Genomic DNA, 14827 nt, shown 5'->3' with positions numbered 1-14827 from the left:
AAACAAAAATCATTGTTCACAGCAGCACATCGCCGATGTAAACTGTAGATGTGCTGCTGACAACTTGATACTGTATGGGAACAGATGGATCTAATAGTGATTGTTCTGTTCCCATAATTCTTTCTCAGTTGGTGTAAAGAAGCCGGGAAACAAGCAAATGACTTCAATATTGTCAATCACACTCATTTAGCGGCCTGAACTCAGCGCATGTAAATAGAACAGAAATGCTTCTGTGTGATGGGCAGCATGGTAGGATTTGGGGCCCCATTTTAAACTGTTGCCTAGGTCCCCACTTTACCTAAAACCGGCCCTGTTAAGACACTTGCATAAAACCTTCACTGTTGCCTACAGACTCCTTTCCAGCTCTTCACATTTTGGCAATTTCTGCAGCCCATTTCTAATGTTTTTGTGCTTACTTGAGTCACTTGGTCTTGTTTCCATGTCAAATAAAAATCTTTTCAGCAGCAGTTCTTACATGAAGATCACTTTTGGCAACAATAGAAGGGTGCAATTGGGTTATATTGATTGCTGCCATGTTTTTAACTGAGGGCACTCATGGACATCTTATGATTTATGGAAGTCAACTTGATGTGTCTTTCATCTGCTAAACTAAATTCCATTGTGTAACCTCTGCAACTACAGTTTTCAATGTTGCCCATGTATTGGTGTTTCTTTAAAAGAGCTTTTATGACACAACTTAAATTTTGCTTTGAAATCTTTGCTTAGGAGAGACCTCACTGATGTTGTAAAACTATTTTCTATCTTGATGCTGTACTCATGTTGATTGACCTGTGGCATAAAACTGTCTTCTACAACTTCACCATTGTAGCAACTATTGCTCACCCAGCTAAAGTCATCTACAAAGTTGTGTCTATTACAGTTAATGACTGTTTCAACTTACTCGTATTTTCCGGCGTATAAGACGACTTTTTAACCCCTAAAAATGGTCCCAAAAGTCGGGGGTCGTCTTATACGCCAGGTACGGCATGTGCAAGGAGTGATCCTGGATGTTCCCAGGGTCTGAAGGAGAGCAGACTCTCCTTCAGGCCCTGGGATCCATATTCATGTAAAAAATAAAGAATAAAAAAAAAAAATATGTATGTACTCACCCCTCCGAGAAGCCCGGCTGTCACTGCTGCAAGCGTCTGCCTCCGTTCCTAAGAATTGCAGAGCGTGAAGGACTTTCGATGACGTCACGGTCAGGTGACCGGTCACATGAGCGGTCACGGACCAATCACGGAGCCTGCTCAGGGTGATACTGGGTGACTGGTTACTACTGTTCTTCCAGATTCTGCCTTTGTAGCCAGTACTGGTCAGCGGCGAGCAGATATCTCTGGGACTAAGTCCTGCTTTTCCCCTTCTGAGCATGCCCAGGGTAAGACCTGTCATTGGAGGTCGGGGGTCACATGCTCAGATACTGCAGCAGCTTCCATTGGTCCTCTCGGAAGGTCTTGAACTTGCTCAGATACTACAGCAGCTCCCATTAGTCCTCTAGGAAGGTCCTGAAGTTGCTGCAGCTATAAAAAAAATTGCATGGCCGCACGGCCATGCACTAGTTTTAAACCAATGTCTATGAGCTCAGCGCCAGTGTGGTCATGTTTGGATGCGGTTAGGGTTTGGCTGAAATAAGCCCCTAGAATACTGGCACCTCCGGTGAGGAGTTTGTATGAGTGTATTCAGTGCCTTTGCTGAAATAAGCCGCTAGAATACCGGCACCTTCGGTGAAGAGTTGTTTGTCTGTTTTCTCTGACTGCATGACCACAGTTTGCTCTGGTTGGTAGCTGTATACCTCTGTGAGGTTAACAGGGCACACCATCTTGTTCCTAGAAATTCTGTGGAGTTAACAGAGTTTGCTTATACCGTCATATAGCACCGCCATTTGCCAGCAGCAGGTTCCTCTCCTGCACGGTGGACACTGGGTTCTGAACGCACCCAATAATACATATATATATATACCCTGTGCATTCCACCAACCCTAACACCATCTAGTTTTGAAAGCATTCATACTTTGTAGCATTCTTTCCACAACAGCCAAATTAGTTTTGAATAGGTATGTATATAGTTTATTTTAATGTCAGATTGTACTGTGTCATGTTTTGCCACTAATGACTAGAAGCTAAGGCTTACATTGTGAGCATTTTGTCTTTTGCTGAAACTGAAATGTGGAATCTTCTCCAGCTTTTGTCCAGTCAGCATCTCATTGAATTTTCTTGACTTACTATTCAGCAATTAATAAGGATATAGACTCTAACCAAGATGACCAATTAATTGGTTGATTGAAGCCATTATAAATTTTCTTTTGTGTCTATTCATAGGTGGACCAGATATTTATTAGTATGGTCCAGAGAAGGACATAGAAGCTTAATTTATATTAGGACTTAGGACAGTGGTTCTTTCGCAAAAGTCAAAATTGTTTGCCAATACAGGATTGTGCTTGAGGTCCATTGGAATTTCACTAATTAGTGTAAATGTTGTATTAAAAATGTTCTACAATGTTCTCAAATTTTAGCATCCAATAAAATGGAGATGTGTTTCTAAAAAAAAGTTATGACATACAATTATGATATATTGCTGTGTGATTTGATTTTAGAAACTTTGTACCTTTACTGTCATGTCTTTGAAATCATGTTGTCAGAGTTAGGGTATGTTCATAGCAGAAGTTTTTAATGTATGTTTAATGTGTATACTGGAAGATTTCTGATGTCCACGCTTGTGTTGTCATCTCACCCATAGCGCTAAATTTGTTTAACTAAGGCCAAAAGAGTGTCTTTTTGGAATGCATTGCACATGTAAGTTTATGACAAAAATAAGAGATACAGTATGTACAGAGTCGATAAACATAATGTGAACGGATCCTTACAGAAAAAACAAAAGTGTTTGTTACTGAGAGAAATATTTATGCAGCACTAGCAGTAAGAATACCCCTTTACTGCACTGTAAATGACCAATATCATATTAGAAGGTAAATATTTTAACATAGGACTCTATGCTCTATGATTATTGCTGGTGATTTTTAATCATTACTATTATAATTTGGTCATTAGCTGAACAAGCAATGCGGAAACCACCAGTGATGAAAGAATCAATTTGAGACACGTGCTCTGAAATTGATCAAGATTTACTGTTTTTGTGGGGGGAGTTTATAAAAAAAACTGTTTTATTGAGGTGTAAACATAGCAATATGGAAAGTACCAGATCACATGAGAACAGTGATATTTACAAAGAGTAAAAGGCACATTAGTAAACAGCATATGAAAAGATCAAGATCATGGATATGAATGAAAGCAACCCCTTACTCCAACCTGCTCATTCCCACCCTAAAAACCACCCACCCTTGTTTGGAATGCAAACCAATGAAATTACATATAAATAAGGGCTATTTTTTCAGTGATCAATTATAGTTATCTTTCTGGCAGTGCAAGGATTATCCAAGAATAAACATATTAATGATCACATCTCTAGCAAGTGCTTCAGATACCGCTGTTGGGCATTTAATCCTGTCTCTGCACTGCTTCCCAAATTTGACTGTTACACACCTCTTACAGTAAATCTTTATGTCTATCAAAATCGTAGCATTTAAGAACAGGATCACTTACTCTATTGTAGGTGGACAGCCAATGTTTAGCAATAGACTTTCTTCTGTGGTAAAGAATTATTTTATGGCCAGTCGCAATGAAGTAGAGATTCCAATACTGTATCTCCCACACAGCCTAAAACACAAGATTTGGCATTCAGAGGCAGTCGAATGATATATACTTCTCTAACCAGCCTAGCCATGTTATCCCACAATTCTCCAAATCTGGGACATGACCAGAACATATGGACCAAATCTACCCCTTTTTGTAACATCTTGGACACTGATCATTCAATCTGAGGTTCATTTTTAGCACAATTGTTGGGGTTCTATACCGTCTATGGATAAGAAATAATTGGGATCTTCTCTGCGCCACATTAAAAGACACCTTTCCAGGGCATTCTAAAATAACTTCATATTCTTCTGGAGAAATGTACCCTACATCCCTTTCCAATTGAGACCTGATAAAGACCAAAATAATGCATTACAAAGATTTGTACATTAATGAAATTATGCCTTTAGTTACTTTGGCTTGTACAACAAAGTCCAGAAGCATGTTTGAAGAAATTGTGAGATCAAATATGCTTTCCTGGGCAATTTAAAGCGTGCTTCATCTGTAGGTATTTGTAGAAATAAAAGTTTAATAATTGGAAAATCTGTTTTAGGTGATCGAATATACAGAAGTGTCCATCCAAATAAAACTGATATTAGTATTTCAGCCCTTGTTTCTCCCATTTTCCAAACCCTTCCAGATGACAGAGCTCCCTCAAACCTGGATTATTCCATATAGGAATACATTTAGAATAGTCCCCCATACCCTACAGCTTTTTACAGGTCCACTACACTTTATGTATCAGAGCTAGGGTCAGGGCATTACTATATTTGGCTTTGAGTATATTTGACTCTAGGAGTTCCAAAATATTATCCCATCAGCCCAGGTATTTAAGCACTACAGCTTCTGCATCTATAGTCTTCTCCAGTGCCCATCCCCTGAAATGTTGAAGCAGATAGGCCAGAAAATACCTCCATGCATTATAAAGAGCTAGACCGCCCTGATCCTTAGTCAACTGCAATTTTCTAGCTTTATTCTAAGAATTCCCTTTTTCTTTACCAGTTCCCAGAAAATGTTATGCATTTTTTAAACCAGTGCTTTTGGGATCCAGATGTGAGAATTGTGCAGGGCATAGAGTACAGAGGGCACTAGACAAATTTTATTGAGGTTTGTTCTGCCAAGGACAGAGAGGGGTAGTTTTGCCCATGATGTGACTTTATTTCTTGACTCAACTATTTGAGGGTTCATGTTTAAAGGGATGTAGTTATTAACCTCACTGGCAACATAAATGCCTAGGTATTTGAACTTTTGCACAACCGGGATTGCTAAAGATTCTTTTGTTCAAAGATGTACATTGTTTTCCAGGGAGAGCAATGCCAAGTGCCAGCTTCGACCATTTAAAATTAAGGCGAGAAAATAAAAATTTAGAAATGTTATCAGTTGTTAATGGGATATTCAAGTTGTCAATAATTAACAGCAAATCATCCACATACAGGGTGATCATCTGCGTATAGAGCATTCCTTTTTGCCAATATTAAAGCCCTAATACCCAGGTGTTGTCTAATGATAAAGGTCAAATGTTCTATTGCAATAGCTAAAAGCAAAACTCTGCGAAATATCCCCATTAACTGTTATTCTAACTGTCTGGGTCCAGTTCAGTAGCATTACCCATTTGATGAAATTATTATTATTTTTATTATTATTTATTTATATAGCACCATTAATTCCATGGTGCTGTACATGAGAAAAGGGATTACGTACAGAGTTATAGATAACGTTTAGAGTAAACAAATTTACAATGACAGACTGGTACAGAGGGGAGAGGACTCTGTCCTTGCGGACTTACATTCTACGGGACAAATTAGGCCCAAATACCATTTCTCTTAGCACTGCCCACATATATTTCAACTCCACTCAAAAGCCTTTGTGGCATCTAAGGCAAAAACATCTTCATTTTTGGATCTGGCTGTACTGCTTGCAAGTTCAATAATAGCCTTTGCAAGTCAATGGCAGTTGATTTCGATGGCATGAAGTTAAAGCCTTAGTTTCAAGATTTTTTTCAATAGCAAAATAAGAGGTATTAAATTGACTTCTTTTTTTTAAATGGGTGGAGAATAAATAAGAAAATGCTCTGATTAAAGGGAATCTGTCGGCAGATTTTTGCTATGTAAGCTGAATACAGCATGCAAATGGAAATAAAGCACAGATTTCAGTGATGCGGGTCTTATCAAGCTCCAAGGTTCTGCTTGCTTACAATGATTGTTTAGCACAACAAACTTATCATTGATGTGATTCTCTAGTCACCTGAGCCCCGGTCTGATATGCCCCATCCAGTGATAAGCACCTTACTGTCTATTGACTTTGCACATGGAGATTCTGGTGTGGGTGGAGACAGCTCTCAGCTGTGCTTCATGCTAAATCTAAAAGCACTGATTGTGTTAGGATGGCTATACCCAGTAATCTATGCGATATATCATTGAATTCAGCGTCTCTATGCTGACATTAGGATTCACTGAGATGAGATGGCAAAAAACATATTTACGCCATGACCCTGACAGACTGGAGCTGCTCCATTGCTTAATGGTTGCCCGGCACATGTGCTGACAATCATATTAGTAAGTGCACTTACTACTATTTATACCCAACGTGACTAACCCCTCCTCACTTCCCCTGACGAAGCTACCTGGAGTAGCGATACGCGTGGGGAGCAAGCGAGCTCTGTTATCTCTAGTGAGTAGTGAGTATTACCATTCATGTATTTATTCATGTATTTTGCATTATCTACCATGCGCTCAATGTGGGATGTCCTCATTTATATTATGGATTGTTAAGTATTTATTATTTATTTATACATGTATTAGCTTTTATCATCATTAAGTTCCATACGGAGTAACATCTTTCTCTGCAAACCACTATGTGGCAATATTGTCAATTAGAAATTTACAGCCTTATAGGCTTGAGGGTTTTTTTCACTTGAGCATGTGGTGGATGCTTATTTATATTTTTATTTCTACTCTCACCTGTGGATAATTACTACCCACTGGAATCCTTTTTGGGATTATTTACTCCCTTGAGTCCGCTTTATTCACATCCTCATATACGGGGGGTGTTATCCTTGTCTGGGTATGTTCTTTGCATGTTTTTTAAATGTTTTTTATATTTTGTAAGCACTTCTTGTCTCAATAAAGCCTTGTTCACTTTATATGGGTTGTGTGTGCACTTTATTTGTGATTCTTTTTCTTCTTTCTTCATGGCAAAAAGCAGCTGACAGATTCCCTTTAAGGCGCTGTTACTGCAGTATATATTAGATCAATCAATTCACTGATTCTGCAGGTCCGGCACCTCCGTCTCACTTGAGTCTATATTATTATTCATAGACAAACTACCAATCCCATTTTCTATGTTATTAAGCACTGCAGTAATACACCACAATAAGATTTAGGCCTTCTTTTCCCTTATCTGTAATAATGAGCTGTTACCTCTAAACTGCTAATGATGAGCTGTTACCTCTAAACGAATGCCATACGGATGCCATATGGATGTCACACGGATACTTTGATGAGAAAAAAATTGCATCCTCGCATTGCACACGGATGACATACAGATCACTGTTCCGGAACATTTCTGCGAATCTCGGCCGTGAAAAACTGACCGATTTTTTTTATACTTTATGTGTGACTCCAGCCTTAAGCAGAGAACGTTTCCCAGCTTCAGTCTTGTTGACACGTACAAAACTAATGAGTATATCTCAGCTTTTCACAATACTATGTGTCTGTTACAACATGAATGGTCAATACAACAGTTCTTACCTCTAGTGAAACCTGAAAATTTTATTCATTCTAAAAATGTTCTTTGTTTTAAAGGAGTTGTTCAGCTAAAATAAGTTACCACCTATCCACTTAACCACAGTATAGTTGATAACTTGGTGATTGGTTGGGGTTCTACTGCTGGAACCCGCAGATGGATAGACTTTTATCCTCACAGGAACTTTTATCCCCATTATAAAATTGTAATGCAAGTTGGATGCCCAACTGCTGTGCCATTCATTCTCTATAGGGTTGCCGGAAGAAAGCTAAGTGCAGAGTTCAGCAGCTCTGTAAGGAATAAGAGAAGCAGCAGTCAAACATTTGGGCTACTGCATCATTTTAACTGTAATAAAAGTTCCACATTCTAACACTCATTTTGAATCCCAGCAATCATACTGCCACCAATCAACTAGTTATTATCTATACGTACTAATGTATCTTCACCAGACAAACCCTTTAAAGACTCTATTTGTATTCATCAGATGAAAATCTTCAAATTTGCCCATTTTACCATAAACTGTGTAAGCACAGATGCAGCTGAGTGCATGTTTTGTCATCCAAAAAAATTGGATCAATTATGCAAATGACTCTCTAAGCAAACTCTGATCAGAGTTTAAACAGATTATAAGCACAGTGTGATCTGATTCTCTCAAATGAGGGAGAGGATGGAGAGAAAAATTGTCTCCATCTTCTCCATTGTGTCAGTGCATGGAAATTGGACTGTATTCAGAAGTTTCCCACCACAATATCAGATCAAACTGGGGCAATGCAGTGATTTTTTTCCCTGAACTGGCTCTGTTCGAGGAAAAAGATGGACATGTGCACGGCCCCATAGACTAACATTGCTCCAGTGCTTGAAAATTGATGTAGTTGGCAGGGTCACTTTTCAAGTACTTCAAGCTAACATTGCTCCAGGTGCGATCCAATGTTTTGTCAGATCGCAGTTGGACCTCAAACTCGCTTTTCTGCACCTGTCCAAAGACACAGCATTCATTACTGCACTGTAAAGAGTTCTGTTCTAGAATTTATAAATGAGAATAGAAAACTGACTTTTTTAGTATGCTATGAGAAGCTTTATTCACTAAAATCAAACTAATAATTTAATTTATACATCGGTCTCATATTGTGTCTAAGGGTATGTGTCCACGTTCAGGAAACGCTGCGTTTTTGACGCTGCGTTTTTCCGCAGCGCCAAAAACGCAGCGTCCAGATGTTACAGCATAGTGGAGGGGATTTCATGAAATCCCGACTCCACTATGCGTTAAAAAACGCATGCGTTCTTGCCGCGAAAACGCACATGCGGTGCGTTTTTTCAAAACGCAGCATGTTGCTACAATGAGCAAAACACGCAGGCACACCGCAGGTGACCTGCCAGTGACCTCAGGTGCAGTTTTGGTCAGGATTTTACTTGCATAAAATCCTGACCAAAGCCTGAAGCAAGCCTGAACGTGGACACATACCCTAAGTATTGTTTTTCTGCCATTTAGCTAATGCCAGTTTTGTCAATCTATTTATCTCTAGTAGCAGGTAAACTAGCATTTTCTAATTAATTAAATATGTTTTACCTCTGCACATCTCCCACACTCATTATAAACCATACTATGCTTGTACATAAACCAGTTCTTTTGTTTTGTACCAAATTAGATTTCTCTGCAGGGGAGAAATATGTTTACAGCAATATGGCTTTAGTTGCAGAACTTTACTACTTTTTTTAATCCTATCATTTGGCAATAGACAAATGGAAAACTCAATGTAGTATATGTTCCCATAGCAACAGAATATCCAGCAATGCTGTATCACAACTCTTCCACATACCAGAAATAGAGCAGTACATTTGCCCGTGTAATTGAAATACTGGAACTTACAAGATGTCCCCGGGTCAGGGAGTATGAGAGAACAGTAAGATATACTCAGTATGAAAATTAATAGTAGAATTCCAGATATTTGCTTCAGAAAAGCATCCATTAAAAGCAATTCTTACAGCTCCAACAGCGCTAAACACCATAGCATAGTGTTTAGTACAAAGTGTTTTGAAGATTTAAAAAAAAAAAGGTTTGAAAGAGACCTACAATTTTGGAGGTTTACATCTCAAGAAAACAATGACTTCAGAAATAAGGCTAAAGGATTGATGATAAAGAACTACGCTCAGATAAAAGTCCGGTCAGACCTCTGAATTCTGCTGCTCATTTAATGTATTTGCTATTGAGTAGAGATGGGCGAACCCGAACAGTAAGGTTCGGCATCCGTACCGAACACCTACTGCTCGGGCACAGACATCGAACACGGACTTCACCAGGAAGTCCATTTTACTTTTCAGGTTTGGCTGCCCGAACACCTGGAGTTTGTCATGCTGTCAAGTGCGTGGAAACCCCTCTATTCTTGATAACCAGTCTTACTGAAGCTGACAGCTGAGGGTTGCTGTGCCCCCAGCTGTGAATTTTGACTGGATGGTTATCAAAAATACAGTGGAATTCACATCGTTTTTTTTTTTAATATTTATTTACAGCACAGGAGCCGGCTAATGAATGCACCCATCAGCCTCTCCTGTACTCGCTGGTACTAGCGGCCATAGGTGTCGGATGATGGGAGCTGTAGTTCCATCTGCTGACACCAGTGAACGGATATAAACTTTATACCTCCGATCACAGCTGTGTGCTCATGCTGTCTTTGGATAGCATAGGAACCGTGGTTCTCTGACCAGCGTGGATGATTTCAACGGCAATCAGAAGCATTGTTTGCCGCGCTGTCATGCACATGACAGCGTGGCAAACACAGGATGTTTGGGCCCCCATTCAAGTGAATAGGGTCCAGGTTCAGGTTCGAGTCCGGGTACTGTTCTGGTACCATTCTGGTACCAGTACCCAATCTTTTCGTAACTGTTCGGCAGAACCTCAACATCCAGGTATCCACCCATCTCTATTATCAAGCATTAATTTGTATGTATAGCTTCCACAAAAAGTTAAAGTGTTTTCACGAAAACAGAATACAAACTTACAAGTCACTGGGAAAATAGAAGAATTGTGTTATACAATTATCCACATGTGTAAAGACCTAGCCACACAGGATGTAAATGGTGGCATTATCTCTCACTTTAGGATGGAAAATACTATTAATGGGTGCCAATTGAATCATGTGACAGCTGGGGGTCTTTTGAAGACCTTTGTGCCTGTCATTATAGAACTCCTTTAAACCCAGCATGTGCCTGGGTTTCAAAGTCCATATTTTCTAAATGCAGCAATACTGTGGAATTATTGTGTACAGCATAATATATCAAACAATTGCACGTTCCTAAGGGGACTAATAAATACAGTGAAAAGTAAAAAAAAAGAATAAAAAAACAAATACATTCAAGTTATTCCCTTTCTCCCCGATAAAAAATAATATAAAATTTAAAACATCTACTAATATATGAAAGGAATTAACCCAATGAGTAAACACCTGGTTAGTGCCTGTATTCTGCTCGGATTCTACTTCATCCGGCCTTGGATCTAACATGAAAAAAATTTGGACACTGGTCCAGATGCTTTCATACTCTGGATTCTGTGAATCTTTGGAGCAGACCTCTGGTACCCATGGAATAGAATGTGTGAACAGCTCTGCAGATTGTCCCATCTGTGGTTCCCCAGTCAGTTGGGCATTTGGAAATTTGTGATGTGGGGGGAAACAAGGGTAATTGGGGTGTCACCTCTGAGGATTGTACTATGTGTTATGTTAAGGTGGAGGAGGAGGACAGGCCACTTGATGCAGCACTTTCCATCCACTGGAGCTCATGCTCTTTCTGAGCCTCATCTACAAGGTGTAGCACTGTTAAAGAAAGGCAGTCGAGAAGCCCATCCAGTAACAGATGCTGTCAGTTGTCTTTGGATAGGAGGAGACGGTGTTTGTTCAGTTGAGCTTTAACACATAATCCACGTACATGTCAAACACTAATCCTATTCCTCATTCCACCAAGACCTTGCTTTTTCCTACTCATGTTGTATGTTCTCTTCCCCTCTTTTAACCTGCTGTTTCACAATCTTAGGCCCACTGCTGTCAGTCACCTGTCAATAAATTAACAATTACTATTTATTTTTTTAGAGAATGTGCCTGAACAACACTTCTATACCTATCGATTTTGATGAGCAAATGTGACCTCATGATTGCTCACTGCAACAGAGTTTTATCCTAAATGATTTAGACTAGCAAATAGGGCCTCCTGGCTGAACTCCTATATTAGGCCTAATGATTTTAATTGGAAATCTGTCCTTCTGATTTCGCACTGAAACGCAGTCTTATCATAAACGATTTGGGTTAGCAAATTGGGCCTCCTAGCTGCATTCCAATATTAGGCCTAATGATTTTTAACCCCTTCACAACATGCTCCATACTAGAACGGCGCATGCCGTTTCTCTCCCTTTGATGTGGGCTATTAACCCACAGCTATTAACTAGTTAAATGCCGCTGTCAAACGCTGACAGCGGCATTTAACTACCGCTTCCTGCCGCGTGGCCGGAAATGTTCGCATCGCTGACCCCGTCACATGATCGGGGGGTCAGTGATGCACTGGCATAGTAACCAGAGGTCTCCTTGTGTCCTCTATGGTTACTGATGCCGGCTTGCTGTGAGCGCCACCCTGTGTTTGGTGCTCATAGCAAGCCTGCAATTCAGCTACATAGGAGCGATCTGATGATCGCTGCTATGTAGCAGAGCCGGTCAGGCTATGCCAGCTTCTAGCCTCCCATGGAGGCTATTGCAGCATGGCAAAAAGTAAAAAAAATGTTTTAAAAAACATGAAAAAAATACAAAAATATAAAAGTTGAAATCACCCCCCTTTCGCCCCATCCAAAATAAAACAATTAAAAAAAAATCAAACATACACATATTTGGTATTGCCGCATTAAGAATCGCCTGATATATCAATAAAAAAAGCATTAACCTGATTGCCAAACAGTGTAGCGAGAAAAAAATTCAAACGCCAGAATTACTTTTTTTGGTCGCCGCGACATTGCATTAAAATGCAATAACAGGCAATCAAAAGAACGTATCTGCACAAAAATGGTATCATTAAAAACGTCAGCTCGGTACACAAAAATTAAGCCCTCACCTGACCCGAGATCCCAAAAAAAAAAGACGCTACGGGTATCGGAAAATGGAGCTATTTTTTTTCTGCAAAGTTTTGAAATTTTTTTCACCACTTAGATAAAAAAAACTCATGTTTGGTGTCTATGAACTTGTAATGACCTGTAGAATCACAATGGCAGGTCAGATTTACCATTTAGTGAACCTAACAAAAAAGCCAAACAAAAAACAAGTGTGGGATTGCCCTTTTTTGCAATTTCACGACACTTAGAATTTCTTTGCCATTTTCTAGTACAAGACATGGTAAAACCAATAGTGTTGTTCAAAAGTACAACTCGTCCTGCAAAAAATAAGCCCTAACATGGCCATATTGACAGAAAAATAAAAACGTTATGGCTCTGGGAAGGAGGGGAGCGAAAAACGAAAATGCAAAAAGAAAAAGGGCTGCATCTTGAAGGGGTTAAAGGAAAATCTGGCCTTCTAATTTCTCACTGAAACACAGTTTTGTCTTAAATGATTTGGATAAGCAAATTAGAATGAACCATCATGAAAAAGACCCTAATTTAAATTAGATAAAATATAACCTTTATTATTTATCCTATTACAAAGGACAAACAACTACTGCAAACACTTGATTGTTTGGTGATTAGCAAATTAGGCCTCCTGGCTGCACCCCAATATTATGCCTACTGATTTTTAGATGGAAATCTGGCCTTTGAATTTGTCACTGAAACATAGTTTTATCCTAAACGATTTGGATTAGCAAATTGGGTCTCCTAGCTTCACCCTAATATTAAGACTAATGATTTTTAAGTGGAAATCTGGTATTATGAATTCTCACTGAAACAGTTTTATCCCAAATTATTTGGATTAGCAAATTGGGCTTCCTGGCTGCACCCCAATATTATGCCTAATGATTTTTAAGTGGAAATTTGGCCTTTTGGTTTTTCACTGAAACACAGTTTAATCCCAAATGATTTGGATTAGCAAATTGGGCCTCCTATCTTCACCCCAATATTAAGCCTAATGATTTTTAAGTGGAAATCTGGTATTCTGAATTCTCACTGAAATACAGTTTTGTCACAAACAATTTGGATTGGCAAATGGAGCCTCCTTAGACTACAACACAGTTTTTGCACAATCTGGTTAGATCCTGGAAGGTTGATTTCACACATGATAGGATCCTATCTAGCTAACTGACAAGTTCACTTGCAGCACTAGCAAGAGATTCTTCTTTGCACTGTGAAAACGGCACCAGCAAAACAAGATGTCTGCTTTTTATGTGGCCAGGGACATGTGACTTAGGCAGCCAATCACAGAAGACCTTGTGTCATTACATTGTGAATGGTTTCTGCATCTTGATTGGCTGTCGCAATGTATACACATTAAGTAATTAAAGCAGCTCCTCTGACCTAGACATGCCCCCACCCCTCATCAAATACATCCTCCTATCCCCCCACTCATCGTACTGCACCACTATCCTAGCCAAAGTAATAAAAAAGCATTAGTGGAAACACGATGAGTTACAGAAATGTGAATGAATTTTGCCAACTATGAGTAGAACTGCTTATGAAACTAAACACGAATCCGAATGTGCTACGTTCGTGCTGAATTTGAGATTGGTGAATGTTTTCTGAACAAGTTTGCTCATAATTACTCATGACGTGACTAATACATATACAATTCCGATGTCAATCATTGGTTTAGAAATCTCAATTATTCCCATTATGTCTAGATCCACTAGATTTCATCCAGGAAATTGATCACAGTATGTACTAGTCTTACAGCTAAGTACATCAAGCAAAGCTAGGAGATAGGAGAAACATTAATAGGCACTATACATATGCATGATGGATTAAGTATAACTGTCGTTGTACATTCTAGTGAATACAGCCATCTGGTACAAACTGCATGTTATTTTACATGAATAATTTGTATAAATCAGTGAAAAAGAACATAGATGGGTTGTTAAAAAATATTGTATCTTTAAGATGTTCTATGTTTCCCTTGCATTAATGTAAAATAATCCATTTAATTGCCCAGATAATTAGTTTCTAAACCACTTTAAAAATCTTGCAAGGTTGTGGCCAAACAACATACAATCCATAGTAACAGCTTAAAAATGGTGTGAAAAATGTAATTAATTGATTCAGTGACTAAGAGTGTTGTTCTTACAAACTATTTTCCTGAGGATTAAACTTATTAAAAGTATCCAATTAATTTCATGGTTTAATCTTTGAACCCGAACACAAAAATATACAAATGACTCATTAAACCAGTGGAATGTATAGAATCGAAAGAGAAAAAGCAAAATAATTCTAAGATTATTCTTTTAAT

General features: G+C 38.9%; 1 protein-coding gene across 2 annotated transcripts in view; it reads right to left on the bottom strand.

Annotated features, from left to right (window-relative positions):
- The window catches only part of IL1RAPL1 (interleukin 1 receptor accessory protein like 1), a 2314681-nt gene that overhangs the window by 1999283 nt on the left and 300571 nt on the right, over positions 1-14827 (bottom strand). Inside the window, exon 2 of one of the 2 annotated variants that reach the window (XM_077294674.1) lies at positions 3597-3710. The exons of the other annotated variant lie outside the window; for it this stretch is intronic. The gene's annotated coding sequence lies outside the window, so the exon portion shown is untranslated. The remainder of the gene's footprint in view (positions 1-3596; positions 3711-14827) is intronic. 2 annotated transcript variants of the gene reach the window in all.

Source organism: Ranitomeya variabilis, chromosome 3 (genome assembly GCF_051348905.1).
Source record: "Ranitomeya variabilis isolate aRanVar5 chromosome 3, aRanVar5.hap1, whole genome shotgun sequence".
NCBI lineage: Eukaryota > Metazoa > Chordata > Amphibia > Anura > Dendrobatidae > Ranitomeya > Ranitomeya variabilis.
This window is presented reverse-complemented; position numbering and strand designations above follow the sequence as displayed.